Raw genomic sequence first — 25,419 nt, 5'->3', positions numbered from 1 at the left:
AAGAAAATACAAGAAACGTAGCCACTGACAATTGGAATTTGACTTTTGTTATCTGTAGTATGGCTTTTCAGTCAGATTTTGTTGTAAACCACAACACTCAATGTCTTCTTTTTACCCTTAATTTTAACTGATTTTATCTACAACTATTAGAATGCATTGTTAACCAACAACTAACCATTGGAGGATTGTAGGAGTTGTAGTTCATTTTTATTTGGAGGGCTGTGGGTGAACTTTTTCTACAAATGTACATACATTATCTAAAACCTTAAAAACTCAATCAGTATACCCAGCAGTAGTTTTCCATATGGGAAAAAATAATCACATAAACTCTTCTAGCTACTAGCTGGGCAGAAACACCAGATTGTATAAAGGTGATGCAGTAGATTGGCCGACCTTTTTGCCAGTGGATGTCAGCATTCTCTGGGGCAATTTATTAGGATCATTTAGTGGTTAAAAATCAAATATCAACATAGCTGTCATTTTCTCAGGGAGAGCTCAGCTTGGATTACAGCTGAAAAACAAAGCAAATTTAGTATAAATCATGTGACCTTCATCCTTTCTAAAAGCTTGATTTTCAGCAGTGTGCAGTACCTATGGCCTTTTGCTTAGCAAGTGAATCCCCCTCCCTTTTACTAACATATTGCAGCAGTCAGCACCAGCAGCACTATTGCACTTTTATCTAAAGACACACTGACTGCCTAGATGTTAGCCAGCAGGGAAAGAGTTAAATAATTCTGCGTTCTTTTTCTGCCTGGTACAATATACAGTTTCTTCTGCTCTTCTGTGCGCTGACCTTCTCTAATATTATATCCAGTAAATTGGGCATGGGTCTGCAGGTTTTTGGCAGATGAATGACCACTGATAGAATGGCTGCTAGGCTTGAGGTATGTATTCTAAGCTGGATTAACTATTTCACTTCTGAAGGCGTATGCTCTGTTTACAGTAATACAGACAGTTAAAGGAAAATGAGCTAAAGCAAAGAATATTTTATTCTGAGATGCTGCATCTTCAGTAAGAGGGATTTTAATAATTGAAACAATGTGTAAACATTTCTGTTTCTTTGACTTTATAGTCCTGGAGGTCCAGGTAATGCTTTCTAGTCATCCTCCTGCTCACCCTTTGCCCTTCAGCTACTGTAGGGGGACTTTAGGACAAAGCCTAGCATCTTTTTTCCCCTTACTTTGCTGCCCTCCCACTGGAGGTTGGCTTCCCCCTTTAAAAGTCCCAACACATGCTAGCATGCAGATCTGCTGCAGGCTCGGCTTGCGACAACAGGAGAGGCTGCTGAGCTGTGCAGTTTAAGCTGCCAGAGATCCCTTTTAACAATGTCATTCTGCTCTGACAAGGCACTGCAGCACTCAACTTTCAATGCTTGGAAGGCAACTCAGCTTCTCTCATGCTTATCTCTCTGGCCTGTGCCCACAGACTGCACGTAAGTAATAGCCCTGCTCTCTCTTGCAGTCTGACCTCATGCATGCTTGATGCCCGGCTTCCTGTAAAATCATTTTAGCCTTTTGGGCTGCAGCAGCACTGCTTAACCTCTGTGTGTCATACTGCAGTGGGCACAGAGCTGCATTTCTTTTACTGGTTTTCAGATGTGCATGTATCTCTGGAGGAGGTATGGATAGCCTTCTATAATGTTTTCTCTTTCTTATTTTAATGTAATTTATTATTGGAAAAATCAAAGTACGAAAGGAGCACCAGCTATAAAAGTAACTGTTCTAAACAGAGGGGGTGTCTTTTGCTACAGCCCACAATGCAGTGGTCCTTTTCTTCTTTCTCTCCATCTTCACTAAATAGATTTACAGGCAAACTAAGTCATGTCATGGTTTCTTTTACATTATTAATTTAAAGTTAAAGATCTTGCAGAGATTGCTATATATTCTGTATTGCTTGGGGTATATGTTAATGTTTATATTCCATTAGGTGTTTGCCAGGATATGTCATCGCATATTCTCATGGCACTTAACATTTCTTTCTAAAACAAATAATTATTATAAATAATAAATATTATAAATAACATACAAAGAGCAAGCTTAAATCTTAAATGGAAGATAGGGTCAGTACAGCATTGGGGACCAGTCAGTGTATGGCTTACTGGTAAGAAAAGGTTAAACTACCCTTACTAGTCACAGAACAGAATTTTCCAAAATACCACAGGGCCTGTCTTTTCAAATTTTCCTGTTGGAGATTCTAGGAGCATTTTAAGGTGTAGGTGTGTAGCTGGTATAAATAACATGTAAGATATTACTTCTAGCAATAAAGGAAAACATCTAGAAAATATTTTCTGACCTGCTGCTTTGTATAATGTAATAATTATAAGGAAATTTATGGCTCTCCAGAGGATGTGAACAATGATGTCCAGCGGTCCTGGTTACAGGAAAGTGCTGGGAGATGTAGTCCCAAAAGCTAAGGAACAACAAGATTCACATCCCTCACACTATTTCCTGCTGCAGTGTTGTAAGTACGGCAAGTCATGGAGTTAGTTGTACTCTGTGCCCTTCTTGCCTGGCACTCTGCAAAGCAAGGATGATCTGCCAGATAAATGTAAATATTTTGTTATGTTAAAGAATAGCATTTTTACTGAAATCTTACTCAGATATGTTTAATTATTTTTAAACTAATACTGTGTTATTTACTGAAATACATAAAAAGAATACAAACTGCTTTAATTGAAGTGCTAAATATTCTCGACCATGTTTTAGAAGTAACCACGTCACATGGTGCACACAGCAATATATGAACATGAGGGCCAGGTTAGAATGGTAGGAAACTCAGTACTGAGTACGGAGTACTGGGGTATGAGATGGATCCCAATTTATTACAACAATACCTGAGCTGTTACTAACCCAATGGTGCAAGCATAAGTGATACTGATAGCAGATCATTCATCAGGCTGAAAAATGACTGGCCAATTAAACTGCAGAATGCTGCTCATATGCAGAATCACTTGGTGCTGCCTTATGTGTGCTTTTGTATTTTGATTTGTTTTTTTCACAAGTGATGTTAAGTATTTATTTTCCTGTCACATTTCTATCACTGTCAGTATAGATCAAAATTCAATTGATCTGCATTTGAGTTCCCAGGATTAATGGCTTGCTGTCCGTTAGCGTTAGAGCGTTCCCACACACACACACACACACACACACTTACTTGCTTCCGGGTACCTTTCCATAGCTACCACAGCTGCCAATAACAACAGAGAGAACTCTGCACACATAGAGCAGATTGCAGTCCCTTGCTTGGGATGCATATAAATTATCTGCAATGCTCTGCTCAGTTTCTGCTTTATCATAGGGCATGGAGTAAGGAAACAGGACAAGGTGACTCTGTGTGCTGGTCACTGCAGAAATCACCTCCTGTCTGGACTCCTAAAATGTAGCAATGGGGATTTCCTTGATATGCCTGGGCTTGTCTAGGCTTGCCTGCCCTGCCTGTCAAGGGGGAAGGGAGACATCTGGAGTCTCATATTGTAGGATTTTCCCATTGCTCACCAGCTTAGAACACTAATGAAGATGCCTTCACGCTGTAACTATTTCCTATATATATTCATGAAAATACCTTTCTCATACATCCCATTAATCACACATTTTGCTGCTCACTGCACCACATACTTTTGTTTTGCTGCTCTTGCATGGACCCTTCCTTTTTCTGATCAGACACATAAATCTGATATAATGCAGTACTGATTTGCTAAGTAAGGGGCCTTATTAAGGTATGACATGTGACTGGCTCCTCCCACTGCACACCCTCCGGTCACTCAATGCACCACATTGCAGCAATGCAGCAGTGCAACTGTACAGAGTTCCAAGCTTACTGGTATATTATATTGATTACATTTTATGTATGTATGTATGTATAACTTTATTTATAAAGCGCCACAAGGGTACGCAGCGCTGTACAGTCTTACAGAATACAAAATTACACACAGGGAGGACAAATGATATAATAAATAAATACAATAAATACATATATGTATACATATATATATATAAGTGCCATGTGGTATGAGACACAGTAGGAATTACTTTATATAAGTAATTAGTATTTAAGGAATACTACATTTACAATAGCATGGAAACTTTAGGGGTTGCCACCTGGCCTTTATTTTACGATCCCTGCCGATATGATGCTTGGTCCAATGTTATAATATAGAAGAAAGATAACAGATATGGGAAGGCCCTATATGTTTGTTGTATTTCTTTCACTGACTGGCCCTTGCCAGTGCAACACAGAAATCCCTCTCGGCTTTACCAGTGGTCTAATATACCTGCTTATTGCCATGCAACTTAGCATTACTGCAGGTAGGCACCATAATGGCGTTATTACACTTTAGTCTGTCTCTGGGGGAAGTTTGTGAGTGCTTACACTGTAATATAACCATTTTAAATGCATGATTTAGTTCCTGTTTCGCCTCTTGAATGAAGCTCTGCTGCATTCCTACATACAAACACTCATTTGGCCCATACTTATCAGGATGAAACTGTGCATATATATGAAGAAGATATTTATATTCATTGTTTATTGACAGTAAATACAGTACAAGCAGAATTGTTCCAGTTCTGCTAAACATTTCAAGAGAAGTATAAAGTGCAATTGGAGAAAGTGGCGCACAGAGTGATCGCTTTTCATATTTAAAAAAGACAATATATTAATATCACTCAGTGGAGGTATTTGCTGTAATGATTTTGTACTAGAACTCATCCACATTCCACTTTTGCAACAGACATTATTCCTTTTCTTTTTTCCTGCTTCAAGGGCTAAGTGCATACTGATTAATTCATTAATTCTGATTAATTTCTTTTTAGACCATAAGCATCAGATCCCCCCCCCCATCATTCTACATTTTTAGAAGGCAGCAACCTGCACTGAAACTTACCCCTCACACATACACATTAGAAATGATCCTCAGTGGCTCCTGCTTTAGCCCTCTGTAATTATATTTGTGTGTTTTTATGTATGTATGTATGTATAACTTTATTTATAAAGCACCACAAGGGTACGCAGCGATGTACAATCTTACAATATACAGAATTACACACTGGGAGGACAAGTGTTATAATAAATACAATTAATAAGTATAAATACACAGGGAATAAATGCCATGTGGTAAGAGACACAGTAGGAAGGAGGTCCCTGCCCCATAGAGGGTGGTTGGGTAACATACAGGCACAAATTGGAAGGTGTTCATAAAATATACAGAGAAGCAGTTGACAGGGCTTATTTTTCTTATAAGTTGCAGTGCAAACTGGACCAAAACTGAGACAAGAAGTTCTGCACTGCCCTTCCCTTTAAACAAAACAGGGATTGTTTGTCTATATATTGCAATATATTTAAGCTAGCCAACTATGTCAATGTCATCCCTAGTCCGGCCAGTCCTGCACCCACTTTTAAATGATTTATTAAGAATTCTACTGCTTCATTATACATTTTACACAGGGTCTGAGTTTTATCTGTAATTTGCTTGCTTTTAAGGCTCTAGCACACGGGGAGATTAGTCGCTCGCGACAAATCTCCCTGTTCGTGGGCGACTAATCTCCCCGGAATGCCATCCCACCGGCGATTTCGCCAAATCACCGAAAATGCCTTGCGAGGCAACTTCGGCGATTTCCGAAATCGCCTGCACAGCGTGTGCCATCCCACCGGCAACTTACATTTTCGCCGGTGGGATGGCAATCCGGGGAAATTAGTCACCAACGAACAGGGAGACTTGTCGCGGGCGACTAATCTCCCCGTGTGCCAGAGCCCTAAAGGTTGAAACTCTCAAATGGTTGCCCTTTCTAATGGCCACCAATGGGATCACCTGATAGTGGTGGGGAACTACTGCATGGAGCTGGCCACTGCTCCTGTATAAACAATAGCAACAAAAGAAAATCTGTGCTCACCAGTAAAATTCAAATCATTAGGCAGGGGTACAATGAGGCTATGACCACAATGGACCAAAAGCCTTTGAAAAAAATAAATCGTTAAAGGAGAAGGAAAGGCAAAGTCACTTGGGGGTGCCAAAATGTTAGGCACCCCCAAGTGACTTAAACCACTTACCTTGTACCCCGGGCTGGTGCCCCTGTTCGTAGAAAACAGCACCAGCCCGGGGTAGCTGCAGCGGAGTGCTTCCTCTTTCCGGCTTCCTTTTCCTAAAATGCCAGTGAAAAGCCGACTTTTCTGTTAAAGTTCGGCTTTTCACTCTACTGCGCATGCGCACGCACGCAACCAGGAAGGAGGAAGCGATCGCAGCTACCCCGGGCTGGTGCTCCAAACAGGAGCACCAGCCCAGGGTAAAGGGTAGGCGATTTAAGTCTCTTGGGGGTGCCTAACATTTTGGCACCCCCAAGTTACTTTGCCTTTCTTTCTCCTTTAAACACCATTGCCAACATAGAGCATATACAGTGCTCTCTTCCTTTAAGATCAGACCAAGATTGGACCAAGATATTTGGCTGGAGATGAGCATCCCATCCTTTTTCAGTTTTAGCCCACCAGAGAGGTTCAGTTATGGATCAGGGCCCTAGTTTGTTCATAACAAGGTTACAGATTTCGGATAATAAGGGTGTATCATTTAACCATAGTTCCAAGAATATCTAAGACAACAAATAATATTTTATCTCAAATCTCAGTCTGTTTGACCTCCAAGCTCGGTTTTCAGGTTTATTAAGCAAATATGCTCTCTCTTTTCCTAAATAGTAGGCTGAACCCCCTACCACCAGCATTTAAAGAACCCCTAGGTAGTCACATTGTGGAAACCACTATCAACTATATTAGCCGTGGCTCATAGAATATACTCTAAAGGCAATGGGAACTGTTGGGGTGGGTAGATTTTGTACAAAGAAATTTGCTTGTCTTAACATAATAATATCTTTTATCTACCAGGCATTCTCATTGGTACTTATTTTAGTATCATATCAACTACTTTCATAAGTGTACTGTTACCAGAAAAAATACTTTGAGAATCTAAAAAATGAAACATTTGTTTAAAAAAGCTGTGAAAACTATAATTTATTGTTTTTTCTTTAGATAGAGACAATCCCAATCCAGCACTTGCTTGAAGCCAATGAGATGGAAGCCACTGGGTAGTCTTAATTTAGAAAAGAGGCAGTTTTTCAAACCTACAACTATCATCAAGTATCAGCAGGCCCGCAGAGGGTAGCTGTTCTACAAGCAGTTATCATTCAGGTGGTTCAAGTGTTTCAATTCTTCCAGGGCATTCATACGCTGTATTTCAGTGGTGTGAAATAGTTAAGATGGCCATACACAGGCAGATTTTAGCTGCTGATTCGGGTCCTTCAGACTGATTCTGCAGATTATCTGCCCATGTATAGGCACCCCTACCTACCAAGAGCCTAAAATTGGACAGATCTCGATCGTGGCGGGTTTAATTTTCTGTAGGAGCGGGGACCGCATTGGATCGTTGATGCGGTTCTTGGTCCAACAGCGTCTATGCCCGCCAGTTTAATTTGATTGTTTGCTCCATATTGCCCACCTTAGGTGGGCATATCGGGAGAAGATCCGCTCATTTGGCAAACTCACCAAACAAGCGGATCTCACAGTGTATGGCCACCTTTACATTGTGAGTATAATCCCTCAGTCTTTAGTCACCAGTGGCAATTGGAGTGTTGTGATATTAACTTGAGTGGCATAGTAGAGAACCTAGTGGCTGTAGTCATGTAGGGATAATGTACCTTTTGCGATATACTTTCAGAAGGGAGCTTTAATTCAAGTCCACATTACTTTTTATTACTTTTATATTGTGACTTGACGGATCTCATTCCATTGTCTCCAAATCCAATGGTGAAATAAAAATGAAGAAAATTAATTCAAATGAACCCTTTTGACAAACCTGTATTATACCCCATTGGTGAAGGTCCTTATAAATGAATAACAGTGCCATCCTTATTTTGGGCCATTTCTTTATGTAGGGGGCCTAGGAGCCCCGAAACTGGGGTGGTGGTGATACAAAATTTTCCCCACCCTTACCCAACATCACCTGCCACCATATTTGCTGCCTATGACAAACATGAAACCTTGACCCTTAGGCTGATGCCACAGGGGGCAGATTCACAGCCTGTGGATAAACGCAGGCCCAGAATCTGCCCCTATGCTTAAAAAAATCTTATTGTTGAGTCTGTTCCTGGAGCTATTGGTCAGCCAGGGTCAGGCACACCAAGCGGAATTCTGAATATGTGTGGCATTGGACTTATAGCTCTTTAGTGTGACCAGCCCTTAGGGCTGTGACACACAGGGAGATTAGTCGGCGTGTGACAAATTTACATTTACATTCTAGCCGGTGGGATGGCATTTCGGGGAGATTAGTCGCCCGCGACAAGGGAGATTGGTCGCGCGGCGACTAATCTCCCGTGTGTCACAGCCCTTAACAAAGGGAACTAAAGTTCAATATTTAAAAGAATACAATAAACTATGTGTTGATTTCTTATTGGTCTGAGGTATTAGTGATACTAATATAAACAGTTAGTATTAATAGTTGTATATATGGTTTATGTATGTGATAGTATAGATTGGTAAGTATAGATTGTGTGTGCTGGGTTTACTTGGAAGGGTTGAACTTGATGGACTCTGGTCTTTTTTCAACCCTATGTAACTATGTATGACTCAAGCTGAGGGGGGACAGCTAAACAGACCAACCAATAATCCCACAGGTTATTCTTTTGGACTACTTTTCTGGACACGTTTCAAGTTTTCAATTTTGAATGTCAATTTAGAATGATAAAAAATGAGTAGGACCAGTCAAAGATAAATATATTTTTTTGGAATAATATACCACAGATTGACAGTTAGGGAAGCTGATTTTTCTTTTTTTGCTTAATTGCCATAAACAAACTGACCAAAAATTAATAGGCTGAAGAATTTATACAAACAATATGTTTTTAGTATGTACATTTTTACATGAAGAATGAGACGCATTCAAAGCTGGAATTTAGAGTATTTCCACTCTTTATTCCATCTGACAAGAGGGTTGTTCTTTCATATGAAACAACTGATATTCCAACAAGAGATTCTATCAAACATAGATTAGATGCCTTACAATGCATACCTTTTGCTTGTATTATAAACAGCAGAGAATATTTATCTGAATAAAATAAAGTAGAGGGTTAATCTGTACTCATTTGATATATAAATGATCAGGGTGCTACCCTACAGGAAAAGGCACCTGCTGAAACTCAGGCACACACCCTCTCTGCCGTGCTGGGACAGTGGAATGCTTCCTCATACCTCTCTGTTTGTGCCTTTTAATGAGCTACACAGCTGAAAATAGCCATAAGGGAGGGGATGTCATGTGACAGTGACTGGAATCTGACCCCAGTTATCCTTCCCTGGTTCTTTCATTTATATTATTTTTTTACAAGCCATCCTTAGTATAAATTATTTTATCACTCCATGTCTGTCTTTACTTAGAATAACATATTCTGCTTGTCTTTTTACTTTACCTTAGGTGACCAACTATTCTGTACGCTCTGCTCCGTCACCTTCCGTAAGCCTTTATACTTGCCCATGCAGACTTTTCCTTTTTTCCTAGAAATTGTTTCTCTTGTGTGTTCTCAGGACTTAATTCTTTTTTTTTGTCCATGTTTTGGTAACACTAATTAAACTTGTTCTTTTAGACTCTACCTTGCAGAAAGCTTGTCTTGTTTACTAAATTAAGTTGTTTTTATTATTGTTTCAATTTGAACATCTCTTATTACAATAAACATTGGAAAATTAGTATATAATTTGGGTGGCCTGGCACCGAAGTGATGAATTTATCCCTACAGGTCATGCTGAGGGCTCTGCTAACATGGCAGCTTAGGAATGCTGATTAAAACTCACTTCCCACCTGACCGCAACTTGTTTATCATTCCATTTATGATGAGATATCTCTCTGCACCTACTGATAAACATTTGTTCTTCCCTTTCAGTTTGCATGTGACTCACTGGGTTAATTCTCTGTTCCCATTTACCTGTGGGTGTACGGCTTGCTTCCTAGGTGTGGTTAGAGCTAGGTGGCAGTGACAAACACAACTGGATATGCACAACCAGGTTATATATAAGTTCACTCAGCTGAAGTGACATATATTTCCTTCTCAGGGATAACGACTGGCAGGAAGGACTGAATAATAATTGTGTGAAGTCTCTTGGTAGCAGGTAATGTGCTCTACCCCTTTATGGATTTATGTTACAGCTTGGGTAGGTACCATTATTTAAACCGGGTTAATTGCCGCTAAAAGCTGAATTTTTCCTTGTATGTAGTTTTTGTAGTTATACAGGTATGGGACCTATTATTCAGAATGCTTGGGACTTGGGGTTTTCTGGATAAGGGTTCTTTCTGTATTTTTTACCTTTGCACCTTAAGTCTACTAAAAAAAATCATTTAATAATTAAATAAACCCAATATTATACAATAATGATTAATTATATCTTAGTTAGGATTAAGTTCAAGGTACTGTTTTATTGTTATAAAGAAAAAAGTGAATCATTTTTAAAAATTTGAACTATTTGATTGAAATGGAATCTATGGGAGATGGCCTTCCCCTAATTCAGAACTTTCTGGATAGAAGGTTTCCGGTTTACTTTTAGAGTAGAATACATTTATTTGCTCAGATCAAGACACTGACAGTATTAAAATGTTAAATGACTGGTTGTTTCTGATGACTAGATACAGTCAGTGTTGGACTGGCCCATCAGGATACCAGGAAAACTCCCGGTGGGCCCAGGTGTAAATGGGCCCCCTGCTCCTGAACATTTGGCCTGTTTCATGATCATTCCCTATTTCTAAATGGAAAGAAAGAGGAGAAATAGATGGAGATAGAGGAGGAGAAATAGATAGAGTTTGGAATCGACCAAATCCACTGTCTTGGCTGATCCGAATCCTAATTAGCATAAATTTGCATGTACTAATTAGGATTTGGAAGGGTTAAATGTCAGTGTGAACATGGACGTGAAAAATTTTTTGCTGGTGACTTTTACCACTTCCGGATCCTAATTACCTTATGCTAATTAGGATTTGGATTCGGTTCGGTGAAAAAAACTGGGTTCGGTGCATCCCTAGGAAGAATAGCATGTAAATAAAAGAGAATAAAGAGGTTGGGTGACTAAAGGAGGAAAAATAGTTTGGGAAGCCGGCCTAGGGTCTAAGGTTTTCAGGTGGGCCCCTGGGTTCCCAGTCTGACACTGGATACAGTATATTACTAGAAACACCATGCAGGTTTAGGGCAGTATCACAAGGGCAATATTGGTTGCAGCAAGTAATGGTAATCCTGTACAACTAAGTGTGAATACGCTGTATACAATGCAGTTAATATTTTATTAACTACACTTTTTTGCTGAATCTAAAAATAGATGCAAAGTTGTGTTGAAATTGCATGTAACAGGTAGTTGTGCCCGGACATGCTCCTAGGAACCCTGGAATTACTGCCACTCTGAATAAAGTGATAATCCCCCTGGAAGGTGGCATTGATATCCACAACCGACTAGCTCAAAGAGAAATACACAATTAGGCTCAAATTGGCACCATATGTACATTGTAAGCACTTAAAGGGCCATGGCTAGGGCTGCAGCTTTAGGAAGGCTGCCCCTGGGTGCCTATATGGAAAACGGCAAATTTGAGGGGAAAAATTCAGTCTCTGGATACGTCCCAGCTTATTCAGCAGGAGAGCTGCGGGGGGAGAGGGGGGGTGGTATCTGAATGTTTTTTGAAAACAGCATGCTGTTCTGCACATGTGCCAATTGAGGTCTGAGGGAGCGGGCCCTATGCCCTGTGTCATGTTATCATATTGTAAATATGGCAAAGCAATTCCTAAGCAATCCATGGCACTGGCAGGAGTTCTCTTTCATTTTAAAGGAGAAGGAAAGTAATTTTGGCATTTTACTGCCAATAGATTAGCCACATTAGTGCCACTTGCTATATTTATTCTGCAGAAAGTTTTACCATACCTGAGTAAAGAGCCCTAGAAGCTCCCTATGTTTGACTCTAAGGGAGGGGGGAGTGCGTTTTATGAATTCTTATGAGAGGGGGGAGCAGGAGAAAGCTGTGCAGACTCTGGGAGAGGAAGTCTGATACTGAAGATCATGTGACAAGAAATCCTGTGATTCTTTAGATAGAGGACTCAGTGCAGCTTTTCTGTGGGTGCTTATGGCTGTATTTACATAGACCTTTCTGATAAAGCTTACTTAGTTTTTACCTTTCCTTCTCCTTTTAAAGGGTTGCAACTAATGCATACTAATGCCATTATTAATGTGGCTCAAATTGGCTGCCTAGGGCAGCAGCTTTTGGAAGGAAGGTAGCCCTTGGGTGTCTATATGGTAAACAGCAATTTGTTAATTAGATTAATCCAGGGGTGGAGCTGGGGGGTATCTGAACATTCGCATTTAGCACATGGGAATGCACCAATTGATGGCTGAGGGAGTAGGCCTTTTTTTCCATAGGTCTAAACTGGCCACACTTGTTTGCAAACTGAGTCTTTTTTGGTACATCAGCCTTGACACCATACAGGTAAAATGCTTATTAAAAGTAATTATTTTTCCTTCCATTTAATTTTCCTCTGCCATGACCATATTTCACCAGCCTTGGTGCTGTTTTATACTAGCACAAAAGCTGGCCAGCATTTTTTTCCCCAGTTATGACATTTTATGACAATGAGAAACATAGAAACAGTCAGTGTAATTAAGCATTTTACAAGCAGTTATATTCCAGCTGAAACGGAAGGATTTATGACTCAGCCATGAGGTCATTTCGTTTGGTGTCACAATGTGTTTGGATCAGCTGATCTGTACCAACATCATCACGCTGCAGTCCGGGTACAGAGGGCTGGAATAAGTGCAAAGCAGTTGGATACGTTGAATTTATATCTAAAACTTTTTTTGTCACTTTTTACTTTTGTTCCTAAATGTAAAATCAAATTATTAGGATTGCCTGCAATTTTTTTACCACAATATCACACCAAAGACAAGTTTGGGGACTAAAAAGATTGTTTATAGAAGAGGGTGAGCTGGTTGTGTGTGGGTCTGCCCGATTAGACTTCCGCAGGTCTCTAGCTCACAGAGTGTTGTCTTTGAAACTATGCCATATATAGTATCTAGTAGAATTAAGTCTAAAACAGCTGGCCTTTTTCTGGGGGGTTTTTTCACCACTCATCCGTGTGGCTTCTTCAGTTCAAATGACCGGTAGGGAATTCCCTGGCATTTAAACCCTTGAGGGTAGTACAGACACAGGTATCCAGTCATAATGGTTCCATGACTGGAAGTCATGTACTTTGAAGGATTTACACCTGCATCAATGGGAATCATGGTACCATTGTGACTGGATCATACCTTCTTAAACCTGTCAGTTTCCCCAACACCAACAAAAAGTCCAGTTGTTTTAGTTTTAATTCTACTAGATACTGTATATCATGACCTGGATGAATGAGAATCTTCATAGACATATGCCATATATACAGTGGATATAAAAAGTCTACACACCCCTGATAAAATGTCAGGTTCCTGTGCTGTACAAAAATGAGACAAAGATAAATCATTTCAGAACTTTTTCCACCTTTAATGTGACCTATAAACTGTACCACTCAATTGAAAAACAAACTGAAATCTTTTAGGTGGAGGGAAGAAAACCAAAAAAACTAAAATAATGTGGTTGCATAAGTGTGCACACCCTTAAACTAATACTTTGTTGAAGCACCTTTTGATTTTATTACAGCACTCAGTCTTTTTGGGTATGAGTCTATCAGCATGGCACATTTTGACTTTGCAAGATTTGCCCACTCTTCTTTGCAGAAACACTCCAAATCTGTCAGATTGTGAGGGCATCTCCTGTGCACAGCCCTCTTCAGATCACCCCATAGATTTTCAATCGGATTCAGGTCTGGGCTCTGGCTGGGCCATTCCAAAACTTTAATCTTCTTCCGGTGAAGCCATTCCTTTGCTGATTTGGATGTATGCTTTTGGTCACTGTCATGCTGAAAAGATGAAGTTCCTCCTCATGTTCAGCTTTCTAGCAGAAGCCTGAAGGTTTTGTGCCAATATTGACTGGTATTTGGAACTGTTCATAATTCCCTCTATCTTAACTACGGCCCCAGTTCCAGCTGAAGAAAAACAGCCCCAAAGCATGATGCTCTCACCACCATGCTTCACTGTGGGTATGGTTTTCTTTTGGTGATGTGAAATATTGTTTTAGCGCCAAACATATTTTTTGGAATTATGGCCAAAAAGTTCAACCTTGGTTACATCAGACCATAACACCTTTTCCCACATGCTTTTGGGAGACTTCAGATGTGTTTTTGCAAAATGTAGCCTGGCTTGGATGTTTTTCTTTGTAAGAAAAGGCTTTCGTCTTGCCACTCTACCCCATAGCCCAGACACATAAAGAATACGGGAGATTGTTGTCACATGTCTCCTTTAATGTTGCTGTAGGCCTCTTGGTAGCCTCCCTGACCAGTTTTCTTTTCGTCTTTTCATCAATTCTGGAGGGACGTCCAGTTCTTGGTAATGTCACTGTTGTGCCATATTTTCTCCACTTGATGATGACTGTCTTCACTTGGTTCCATGGTATATCTAATGCCTTGGAAATTCTTTTGTACCTTTCTCCTGACTGAAATCTTTTAACAATGAGATCCCTGTGGGATGCGACTAAAAAAACATGAGGAAAGACCAACTAGAGCAGCTGAACTTTATTTGGGGTTAATCAGAGGCACTTTAAATGATGGCAGGTGTATGCTGCCTATTTAACATGATTTTGAATGTGATTGCTTAATTCTGAACACAGCTACATCCCCAGTTAGAAGAGGGTGTGCACACTTATGCAACCACATTATTTTAGTTTTTTTGGTTTTCTTCCCTCCACCTAAAAGATTTCAGTTTGCTTTTCAATTGAGTGGTACAGTTTATAGGTCACATTAAAGGTGGAAAAAGTTCTGAAATGATTTCTTTGTCTCATTTTTGTACAGGACAGGAACCTGACATTTTACCAGGGGTGTGTAGACTTTTTATATCCACTGTAAGTGGCACCTGCCTGTCCAGCATCTTATTCTGAAATATAGGGTGTTATATGGTTCTCTGTTATTGCTATACCAGCCTTTACTCTAATACAGTGCTGTCCAACTGGCGGCCCACGACCCCCCTCTGTGTGGTCCCTCACCTGTCTGGCTGCTTTGATGGCTTACTCTTGTGTAAGCTTTAAATGGTATCAGTACTGAGATTAACTGGCCCCCTGCATTGCTCACACCTCAGATTCAGACTGTAAACCCTCTGTATTGTTTAAATATGTAATCCCCTGTGTTGTTCACACCTTTTAATCTCTGCATTGTTCACCCCCTGAAGTGTTCACACCTCAGGCTCAGGCACCCACATTGTTTCCCTGTTCACACCTCAGACAGACTGTAGGAGCAGTAGAAACCCACAAATAATCCCTGCACACTACAAAAACATATACTGAGGTGGTACTGCAGTTAAAATTTTTTTAATATATAGTTATTGTGCAGACTGTAGGAGCAGTGCCAGCATTGTGTCACTGTATGCTGCCTGTGTGTGCCATACAGCATAGGGCAAGCAGAGTATAGCACAACAGGCAGGGTAGGGCAGGCAGAGTATAGCACACACAGGCAGGGTAGGGCAGGCAGAGTATGGCACACACAGGCAGGGTAGGGCAGGCAGAGTATGGTACACACAGGCATTGTAGGGCAGGCAGAGTATGGTACACACAGGCAGGGTAAGGCAGGCAGAGTATGGCACACACAGGCCAAGTATGGCACAAACCAGCCAAGAATGGCACACACAGTCAAAGTATGGCACACGCAGGCAGGGTAGGGAAGGCAGAGTATGGCAGGTTTTTTGCTGTACTACCACCATTAATATGGGTATGGTCATGTGATAACACGGGTGTGGTTTCAAAAAGGGGAGTGGTCAAAACTGGCTTCCATTATCGGCCCTCAAGTTGGACAGCACTGCTCTAATAGATGTTAAGAACTTGCTTTTGGGATTTGCCCTTCTTCAGTCACAAGAGCAAACGTTAGGTTGGGCAGGAATCAAACAAAGCCTAGGGATGTCACCTTTTTCCTACAATAACATTAGTTAACCCTATCTATGCCTCATGGTGGACCCCCTGAATTAACTACCTGGCTAGGTTTGCAATCACAGCTCTTTTCAGGGCACTGCACTGCAGCCTAAGCAGCTGGCTCAGAATCAAAGGCCACCCTTTCACTGCCAAGAAAATGTAACTGCAATTGATTTTCCGTTTTCACCATCACATATCATTTCTTCCCCCATCATTTCGTTTCCACCCAAGGGGCAAAACCTTTACAACCCAAAGCTACTACATGCAATATACATTTTCAATATGTCTGTACTTCACTTGCCATCATCAGAATCCTTTTACAGACTTTGAAGACAATTTAATTCTGGCTTACTTTGGTCTAAGGTACTGGCACATGGGGCCAAGGCTAATTTAATGAGCCAGTGAGCCCAGGGCAAAGATCTCATTTGTGGGCCCCCAGTCACCTCCACAATAAATTTGTAACAAGACTACCCTCTGGCAGATAAATTTGAGTATAACACAAGCAATAAAGTAATGATGTGTTTATCAAAGTAGAAGTATGCACCTCCTTGACCAACAGTCATGGTAGCTAATGAAACCCAATTACAATTTTACCTTCTGTGTTGTAATGCACTTCCAGTGGGCTAAAATGAGGGGTCTGGCATTTCAGTGGGATGCCTCAGTCAAAAGTTATAGCAGATGAAAGGTCTGGTGGTGATAGGCCATGGACAAATGCCTTTTTTTGATCATTTATTAAACCAGCCCTGCAAGGGACATGTTGTAGCTCACATGAAATAGAATCTTTTACTTACAGCGATGTTTCCCAAACTGTGGGGTTGGCCTGCTTGGAAGGCCCAGTGTCATGGTTGGGCCGGCAGAGTAGAGTCCAGTTAGTAAAGATTTAGAAAAATTGTGCATTTTGCCTTTTATATTCTCCTTAAAGCCCAGCTTGAAGGTCAAGTAGAGTGAGATTTAGGGGTGAACACTTATTTTATACATATTTTTGGAACTGTGACTGAATGGCCAATACAATAGTCTTTATTATCTGGGGTCCCAGGTTAAAGGGGGGCTTGACCTCAAAATGTGAATTGCAAAAAGGAATTTCTCCAGCAATGCTTAAGTACAAGTTGGCTTTTAGTTGGTATTTAATGAGTAATGTGTTCACATGTGTGTATTGCCAAAAAGCTCGAGCCGCATCTTCTGCAATATATGTGTTAAAGGCATTTCCTGGTATGTTGCTGTGCTTCTCCCTTGTATGGAGGTCTAAGTACAAGTTGGCCACATTATCTGCTGACATTAGTTAAACTTATATTGCACACGTGCCACAGACTTTCATTTACTCTTAATGGGCACCTATCATTGCAAAAATGTTTCCCCCACCAGAGATGCGGGCTGATAGAGCCCTCATTCCAGTTGAGTAAACAATAATAGTTTTGCAAGAAAATGCTTTGTAAGCAAATTAGTATTGTTTCCCCAAAGTGCGGGCAGGGGCACTGCTGCCATGAGGCAAGTTGAGAAACTGGAAAAAAGCTGCTCCTGAGAACTTTATAAGCCGAAATTTCAATTTTTCAATCAGAATTTTGGCTCTTCTAGTGCAGAGAGCTCCATTGTGTTCTCTGCACTAGTGATACAAACTTGGCTGCCTCAAGGACCCCTGCAGCGGCTCTAACTGCAGCTTTTTTTAGATCACACCTCTGGTGTGGGAAAAAATTTACTTTGATAGACGCCATAGGTGCCATTAAAGGCTATGGTATGCTAAAAAACACCAGAGCAGAAGCAACTAAATCCACAACTGTTCTTTCTGCCAGTTTATTCCAGTCAGCAGGAAATGGTTACTGTCACCTTCCATTCATTTAAATAGGAAATACATAATAACATTGGTAGTGGGATATTTCAGCCTGAAATTGAATTGAAAAGCGCCAGTACCTGCACCAGTGATGTGTTTCCTATTTAAGTAAATGAGAGGTGAGAGTGTCTGTTTCAGGTGCTACTCTTCTGGCTGAAATTTTTCCCTTGTGGCCTCAGCCTTAGAGCACCTTGTAGCAAATACTTTCTTACATTCTGTAAACCTGAATTTTCATCTGTGATAACACTGGCCTATGTTCTGTTCCTTTAACTAAAGGGTGAACAAATTAGGGCACATTAACTTACCAAGGCGCAGTGAGCAAAGTGCAATTTTGAGAACAATCATCAACATGTTTTTCTATGTGGAAGTATAATTCATGTGCCTTTTGGCACTAATGAACTGTTATTGAAACAGGGCACTGAGCATGGGTACTGGAGCTACCGTCTGGTCAGAAGGTAACAGTAGCTGGGGTCCAGGGTTTCCCTTCATTAATAAGCGCAGCAAAGTTCAATTCAGAACAAAAGGCAAGAAGGACTTAGTGGCGCAGAGTGCAACTATACAGAAGTGCAAGGAGTGCAGTTTGACACAAGTACCTTTAATGAAAGTGGTTTTAGGCGTTACTCACTGCAGGGAAAAGATATCACACACTGGAGGTGGGCATATCAGGTGATCATGTGCTCGTTTGTCGACCTTATGGATTAGATTGTGTATAACCACCTTTACTCTTCCAAGCTCTCAGTAGCACACAAACTGGTTATATCTGAATTCCTCAGTTCCTACTCAGTGGCCCAGTTAAAGGCATAAGACCATGTATAGAACACTAAAGTCTTGTCTGGTCTCAAACAATAAAAAATAAGTCATTTTTATTTCTGACCAGTAAAAGGGGTAGGCAGCTGCTTGCCACTGGCAATGTTTTTTTTTATTTCCAGGCACACACACAGTTATGGACAAAATGTTCACGTTGTCTAACTATGCTAGAGTTTGTGTCAACATGTAAGGCATATTTTTGGGGCCATATCTTGTATTTACTAAATATTATGCCTTTGCAAGTGTAATGTGCTGACCTATTGCTGCAAAAATACTTTCAGTAGCTAAAATAGTTTGAGCAATAGGAAACTGCTGTATCAGCCAGGGAGCAATATAATTCAGAGTAACTAGTGAAGCATATAGATGCAAAAAATTTCTGCATTGTAATGGGTAATGTCACTGGTGACAACACCATAAGGCAACGACGTGTGGGATATTAGCATGGAGGATATGTTATACATAATGAGATGCTAAAGTACCTGTGGTATCTTTGTAATTGTATTTTGTAATGTCATGGATGATATTTCACATTTTAGTAAATAAACCCTATAATCTGCAGTAATGGAATCTGTAAGGCTAACTGTTACCACAGCACACCATTTGTACCAGTTTTAGGACACACCAACCCGTTTGTACCAGAAAACCAGCTTGAACTCTGTTTAAAACAAACTTTTCAACATTTTTCTGAAATATTTTTCTTTGTGCTCCCAAAGCAAAAACACCTTTTTGCAGCCTCATTCTTCTTGAGTGTTACAGCTCAGAATTTAAATTCACATTTACCTTAGCCCACATAATAAAAGCATATGTCTTACTGTTACTTTTAATAGCCTGCATGCCGTACACGTAAGGCTGCGGATAAATGCGGGCCTAGAAAGGCCAGGAATCAGCCCTTACACTTCAAAAAGACTTTCTTTATGTCTGGACCCAGAGCAATGTGTTTTGGTGCTAAAATCCGCTCTGTAGCACATCCGAAAAGCTAATCGGAGTGTTGTTTGCTGATTCTCAGCCTTAACAGCAGACCTTCCCCTTTAGCTTCATATGCACATCCACAAGCTGGGTTAAACAATATCAGGTCCTTGTTTCTACTTTCCTTTTCTGTGTAAGTAAGGTCTATGGCATATGAGTTGTATTGTTGAGGAAAACAGTGGCAGACAAAACATCCCTGTCCTGTCACCACTCCTAATAGAAATGAATGAAAAGTTCCATATTGGATGCACATGTGTGGCAGACCTCAAGCAAGTATTTTGTTCATAAAGATCTGCCTGTCACTACTCAGTGTGTGTGTTATGTAAATTGATTTTTATTCATTTCTACCAGGAGTAGTGACAGGTGGTCAGGGACTTTTACAGTGCTGCTGGAGGGCATTAGAGGTCAAATGTCTGTGTACCAAAGCCATAAGTCCGTGTCTGCCACAAAGTCTGCCAGAAAACAGTAATGATGTGGTAATACAGGTATGGGATCCCTTATCCGGAAACCCATTATCCAGAAAGCTCTGAATTACAGAAATTCCGTCTCCCATAGACTCCATTTTAATCAAATAATTCAGAATTTTAAAACTGATTTCCTTTTTCTCTGTAATAATAAAACAGTCCCTTGTAATTGATCCCAACTAAGATATAATTCATCCTTATTGGATGCAAAACTATCCTATTGGGTTTATTCAATGTTTTATTATTTTTTTAGGAGATACAAATTACAGAAAGACCCCTTATCCGGAATACCCTTGGCCCTGAGAATTCTGGATAACAGGTCCTATACCTGTACCATGTGGGGAACACATGCTAAAGCCTGACCCCCTTCTGAATGTGACTTTATTAATGCAAGTAAAATAAAACAAATAACACCAAATATAACCCAATACAAACTATAGATAGTTGCATGTTTTTCAGAAAGGCTTTTGTGATTCTTAAATGGTACGCCAAATCAATTAATGTGGCATTTATAGTCACAATAGAATGCCAAAACATACAAAATAAATTGTTCACAAAGTCAGTGAGGCCTTTTTTAACCAGAATTAATCTTACTCTTACCCTAGTTTGAACTCACTCTACATTAAGGAACAGTAACACCAACTATTAAAGGAACAGTAACACCAAAAAATGAAAGAGCTTTAAATTAATAAAAATATAATGCACTGTTGCCCTGCACTGGTAAAACTGGTGTGTTTGCTACAGTAACACTACTTTAATTTATATAATAAGCTGCTGTGTAGCCATGGGGGCAGCCATTCAAGCTGGAAAAAAGGAGAAAAGGCACAGGTTACATAGCAGATAACAGACAAGTTCTGTAGAATACAATAGTGTTTTATCTGTTATCTGCTATGTGCCTGTGCCTTTTCTCCTTTGAATGGCTGCCTCCATGGCTACATAGCAGCTTATTTATATAAATTATTGTACGGTTTCTGAAGTAAACACACAACTTTTACCAGTGCAGGGCAGCAGCACATTATATTTTAGTTACTTTTATACACTTTAATTTTTTGGTGTTACTGTTCCTTTAAAATACTTTATGCTGCCCCTATGGCTACACAGCAGCTTTGTTTATATAAACTATAGTAGCACATAGTAACACACAACTTTTACCAGTATAGGGCAGTAGTACATAATATATGAATTACTTTGATATTGTTTAATTTTTGGTGTTACTGTTCCTTTAAAGGAAAAGACAAGTGAAAATCACTGGGAGCTACTTGTTTTCCAGGAACCTCAAGTATTCCTCTTTGCTGAAAAATGCAACAGGTTAGACTTGTAACAGCCCCACACGACCACCTTCAGTCACTTCCAAGTGGCCCATTTGGCTGCCTGGGAGGTTGTATGTTACACTTACTTTACTAACTTTACTTGTTTATACATACTGTATAAACAAAGAAAAAATGAAGTTTAAAGGTCTTTTAAAGGAACATCATCACTATACTAATGGGGCTATTGTTCCAGCGGTTTATGGCTTATGGGAGAATTGAAGCTTCAATTTGTCTTAGCTAAATACAGAGCAAAAATTGCTCTTTATGCCAGCTATAAAGCTGGTGTATCACTGTGATTATTAACCTATAGAACAGAACTAAGGACTGATACTGTTACAAACACTGTTTTCCTACAGTCCGCTCCAATTTGCTTTGTGTTGGTAAATTCAACTTTCCCTTTATCATAGGTCTGTCCATTGGAGGACTGTGTACTAATATGTGAAAATGGTCCACAATATCAGAGTGGCAATAACATTCAATAATGTGGGATTTTTTTTCAAGAGGACAATACACAATGCCACATTGAAAATGGCAAGATCGCACGTTTGAAATGTAGCGCAGAGGCCTGCAACCTGAATGCATTTAGCATTGTAAATGATCCCTTATGAATTAAAATACTTTTCAAATACTTTTAATTGGTCATGGAGGGACACTAGCAAAAGTAGTCTCTTTTAGTAAGCTGGCAATAGCTAGCCACAACAAAATGAACTTAAAATAAAAGCCTTTATTTTCCTGCTTATCTGTCTTGTTAAATCTAAGCTGACATTGTATTCTGTTGCTCTCCTTTTAGGAAATGGTGAAGGCTGATTGGTGAAGCAAACCTCCAATATGTTCCACAACCTGGGAGCCAAACCGTGCAGCCCGAAAAGACTTTATTTCTGTTGGTCCCTGACACTTGGTCAGAAAATGGCAGCATACAGTAGTGTAATTATGTGACATGCACTTTGTTGATTTGTCTGATAATATATTTTGTTTTTAGTGAATTTATAAAGACATGAAGAAATATTTACATTTTGAAATATATTATGCATATTTTTATATAGGACTACTTTTATATGCAACATTGTTTGTTAAATCAATACATTAATAGAACACAAATAATATAATAATATAAACATACAGTATAGTATATGCAATTCCATTTAAGGTTAAGTACTGAGAGAAAGGAGTTTCCTGCCATGTATAGCTTATAGTCTAATTGGTGGGCAACTTACAGACACAAAAAGGATGTTAAGAAATGCTGCTATTAGCAGTCGTTGAGATACTCTCAGCAGGTTGAGACTGATGTTATGCTAGCACTCCAAGAGTGTTTGAGTTTGCAAGATGGTACGGAAATATTCACCTATAAATGCTTAAATGGACCACACACTGGCTAATTGTAAGGCCTGCTGTCATTTTAACTACAGTTAAGGACACTAGGAATAGTAGTTCAGCAGGTAAGTATCTCTGGGAGCACTTTAGGTGGCCAAACATGGGCATATTTCAGCTGCCGATTTGGGTCCATCAGACTGATTTGGGACCTTTCCTGCCCATGTATAGGGCCCCCTGACAGGCCAAACCCGACCAACATCTGACCTAAAATAGGGCAGATCTCAATCAGGCAGGTTTGTTTTGTCGTTGGATCGGGGATTGCATACGCTCGGTAACTTGGCCCTCGGCCTGACGGCGCCTATGCCTGCCGTTTTAATTCAGTCTTTTGGCTATAGGGCCAAATGATCAAATTAGCCAATATTGCTCATCTTAGGTGGGTATCTCAGGAGAAGATTGTTGTTTGGTGACCTTGCCAAATGAGTGAATTGCACTTAGTAATTTACTAAGGTGCTGCATCTGTCATTATAATCAGTTATAATAATAATAATAATAAGAGAATTGACCATTTTAGCCTCATGCCTAAGAACTTAGAATTGGAAATCCAATGTCTCTGTAAGTTTTATGGCTACAATAATACAGTTAAATGGCACGTTGAATAGGCAGAGCGAATCCAGTTTCATCACCCTTATCTACTCATTTAGTTTTTCTTTGGCTTTAAGATACCTTTCGGATTTTATAGGGCATATTTTGTTGCATACTCATTGTATTTGTTTCCCCTTTGTACAAAATTGAACAATGATCTGTTATTAGAGTCAACCCTGGTTAACCACGAATGGATATGACTCACTTTCTGGCTGCCAGATAGAAGGAGAGGGCATTGGTCATTTCTCTGTTTTAGATTCAGCGGAAGAGGAGACACAAGGAAGGAAGAAGTAGATGATGTGTGCTGTCTGTGAGTGTTTCTTTGGCAGTGTCTTAGCTGGTTGTTGTGGCACGTTATAGAAGTAGCAATCAGCAAATATACTGCCCTAGAAGTTCTGCACATTGTGTGGCCCGGGATATGCCAGATGTGGACTTCAAGACAAACAAAACATACCAGCTAAAGACTTATCTACACAGGAAATGTTATGCTAATGTGCACAGCTTTATGTTCATTTTGGTCTGTAAATTAAAGTTGGCTAGAAGTCAATAAAATCTTCAACCTCTGTGTATTTTTATATTTGGTGTTTTCTTTTTGTGTCTATTTTGGTGTTCTATTTGCAAAAACAAAGACAACTAAATATTAGCAATAGTTGCTAATTGCACCTCTTCATAACCATTGTTTCTATTTAATATAGTAGTGCTGTCCAACTTCTGTGGTACTGAGGGCCGGATTTTTTCTGGCCTACATGGTGGAGGGCCGATAATGGAAGCCAGTTTTGACCACTCCCCTTTTTTAAACTGTACCCACTTCAAACTACACCCATGTTATAACAAGAGCTTTTAAGACCACATCCACATTAATGGTGGCAACACAACAAAAACCCAATGGTTGGTGCTAACTGTAGGGATATCCATCTTCATTCATATGTGAAAGAATTATGTCATATTAAGACAAACCCTTAAATTCATATGCCTCCTCCTCTGTGGATAGCACAGCAACCCCAGCATATACTGTAATTACACACATTAGGGACCATATAATGACTATTTCCAAATGCTAGAAAACTTCCAGAACAAACCCCTGCCAGGTTAACCTACTACAGGCAGCATAGGTCAGGCAGAGTATGGCACACACAGGCAGCATAGTGAAGGTAGAGTATGGCAGACACAGGCAGCATAGGGAAGGCAGATTATGGCACACACAGGCAGGGTAGGGCAGGCAGTCCAACTCTCAGCAGTACTCGGGGGCCACCAGTTGGACAGCCCTGTAATATAGGAGCACTGCTATGTGACATTATGTTTTCACAGTTAAATCTTTTAAAAGGTCACTATACAGTGGTCTTCTGCGCTTCAGAGCTGGTGAGCCTGTTGATCTACTAGTGGAAACTGGCGACAGAACTTCTTATTGATGCCAGCTTTCAACTGGTCTGTTAAAGGAGAAGGAAAGGCTAAGTCACTTGAGGGCGCCAAAATGTTAGGCACCCCCAAGTGACTTAAATCGCCTACCTTGTACCCCGGGCTGGTGCCCCTGTTAGGAGAAAACAGCACCAGCCCGGGGTACCTGTAGAGAGCGCTTCCTCCTTCCTACTCGCGCTGCTGCCGAATGTCCCGGACAATCGCATGCACAGTAGAGTGAAAAGCTGACTTCTCTGTTAAAGTTCGGCTTTTCACTCTACTGCGCATGCGTGCGCAAAGACAGAAGGAGGAAGCGCTGCAGCTACCCCGGGCTGGTGCTGTTCTCTCTGTACAGGGGCACCAGCCCGGGGTAGAAGGTAAGAGATTTAAGTCACTTGGGGGTGCCTAACATTTTGGCACCCCAAGTGACTTAGCCTTTCCATGTCCTTTAATCAGCTTCTCAAGGGCTAATGTCAAGATGAAGAGTTTGTATAGAGGAGCAATCAAATGTGACAGAATCAATGCACAAGTATGTCTATGAAGATTTCATTCATCCAGGTCATGGTATATCTAGTATAAATAAATTTAAAGCAACTGGACTTGTTTGGTAATCATTGAAGACTTTTTACTACTCATCCGAGCAGCTTCAGTTGAACTGAAGAAGCTGCT

At 40.2% G+C, this 25,419-nt stretch overlaps 1 long non-coding RNA gene and 1 other non-coding gene across 2 annotated transcripts; both read left to right on the top strand.

The window, feature by feature from the left end:
• Positions 1–1,223: 1,223 nt before the first annotated feature.
• LOC116412312 lies at positions 1,224–23,930 on the top strand. The gene is made up of 2 exons (XR_004223659.1): positions 1,224–1,432; positions 22,193–23,930. It is a non-coding gene; the product is annotated as an uncharacterized LOC116412312 (long non-coding RNA).
• mir34a (microRNA mir-34a) lies at positions 23,664–23,759 on the top strand. Its single transcript, NR_049560.1, has one exon. It is a non-coding gene; the product is annotated as a microRNA mir-34a (primary transcript).
• Positions 23,931–25,419: the final 1,489 nt, after the last annotated feature.

Source organism: Xenopus tropicalis, chromosome 7 (assembly GCF_000004195.4).
Source record: "Xenopus tropicalis strain Nigerian chromosome 7, UCB_Xtro_10.0, whole genome shotgun sequence".
NCBI classification, from domain to species: Eukaryota; Metazoa; Chordata; class Amphibia; order Anura; family Pipidae; genus Xenopus; species Xenopus tropicalis.
This window is presented reverse-complemented; position numbering and strand designations above follow the sequence as displayed.